Here is a 1,888-nt window from a genome sequence, read left to right on the forward strand (position 1 = left end):
GTCCTACTCAAGTGCAGCATGTCAAGTTGTAGCCTACTGACTGTCTGTAATTTTTTTCCTCATTTTGCAGGTATACTGAAGTTAACAGACCAATCTCTCCCATATATTTTTAAGTTTTATGAATTTAAAAAAAATGATGTTTCAAACTTGTGTAACATTTCAAAGCCTGTAGGACATTAAAAACAATAAATACCAACAAATAATCATCTTCCAACCCCCTCTGCCACTAAAAATAAGTTCTCCCCTCTTCGTTTCTTCCTGCACTGCCCCAGCTCTGCCCTGCACAGGTGCTGAAATCCGCGGCCGAAAGTCCGCCTGTACACCCCCCATCTCTGCGCTTGTGATTAATAGCCTACGGATTATTTTATTATTTTATTTTTTGCTAAAATTATGGATTTTTGAGGCTCATATTCAGACCGAGGAGTTGACATGTATGCAAGTGGTGAGTTCTAACTTAGGGAACGAGYGCTCAGAGGATGAAACAGTGACTGGAAGAGTCAAAAATAAAAAAAACCTCACTGAAGTTACTGCTGGTTGGAAGCATTTTTACAAGATCCACAAAAGATGTTTGTTTGTTATCTGGTCCCTGGAAGAGGTTCTAAATAAAAGCAGACTTGGCTCTTCTGGATGCGTTCAGGGGAGAGCCCGCTTTCTCTACCTCACCTCAGAGTCTCGACTCGGCTTCCTACTGCCTCCAGACCGGTTCGGTCTTGTCCCGTGGTCCGAGGAGCTCGGAGAAGAATGTGCAGGAAATCCGAGATCGCACAATAAATCCAGTGATAAACGTACAAGTCTCAGCAAAAGAAGTCATTCTGTGAAAGACGGACTAAACACAGTTGAAAKTGCATTTGCTGTTGACTTTTTGAAACTTCTGATTTCAGAATAAAATCCACATGTATCATGTGTGTATGAGTATGTTGGGAGCTGCATGTTTCCATCTGCTTCCTAATCATAATGATGCATTTTGACAGCATTTATGTAAAAATATACCCATATAATTATTAATATAACAAACATTTTGACAAAATTGCTCTTTCTTAGGGTTTTATTTTGTAAATACAGAATTTGTACTCGTTCTTCTTCCTGTTGGTGCGGTGTGATTTTTGTAAAGTGACTCTGGAGCAGCTCCAGCGTCGGATAAAAGATGAATCTAATTTTGGTGGATCTGGGTCCACTCACTGCTCTGCACCATCATGAGGAGCCAGTGTAAATACTGTCACTGATTATGATGCTTGCATATTTACTGCAGAGGTTGGACCAGAGCAGAACAGCAAGGTGAAAATTGAGGGTTAAGTTCTTTCTCCCTCTGAGCCCGAMAGGGTCCAGACTCACTCTGGGTCCCAACCCAGGCCCCACATGGCCGCCATATGTGCCGCCCTCCCAGCCCACCTGAAGCTCTGCCCCTGGCCTCAACACAGGGTAAATCCTCCAGATTATAGAACAAGTCTTTTTTATTAAGATAATATGAATCATATCCTAAATGTACGCATATATTAGGGGTCCAACAATACATGTACCCGTATCAAACCATATTGAACAGTGCTTTAGGTTCAATACACACTTGTATCGAACAATACAGATTTTTAACATTTACTTTATCAACTTGTATTATGAAGATGCTCTGTGTTGAAGGATCAGTGGATCTGTRTTCGACTACTGCACCTAGGCTGCATTTTTGAGCGAAGATCCACTGAGAAACTTGCTGTTTCAGCAACAYTTAATTTAAAAACTGTACTTTTGAGGTTCAACAAACGTTCAKAATTAATTTCAATAAATTACAAGTTAAAATGGGCATGGAAATTTCTCTTTTTTTGTATCGAAAAAATATCAAACCCTGAGACTAAACTATCGAACTGAACCGAATCGTGAATTTTCTGCATTATTGCAC

At 40.2% G+C, this 1,888-nt stretch overlaps 1 protein-coding gene across 1 annotated transcript in view; it reads right to left on the minus strand.

Annotated features, from left to right (window-relative positions):
* fzd3a (frizzled class receptor 3a) overlaps positions 1-1,888 on the minus strand; it is a gene marked incomplete at its 5' end in the record, with an annotated part of 53,783 nt that overhangs the window by 50,540 nt on the left and 1,355 nt on the right.

This window comes from Austrofundulus limnaeus, unplaced genomic scaffold (assembly GCF_001266775.1).
Source record: "Austrofundulus limnaeus strain Quisiro unplaced genomic scaffold, Austrofundulus_limnaeus-1.0 Scaffold412, whole genome shotgun sequence".
Taxonomy (NCBI): Eukaryota; Metazoa; Chordata; class Actinopteri; order Cyprinodontiformes; family Rivulidae; genus Austrofundulus; species Austrofundulus limnaeus.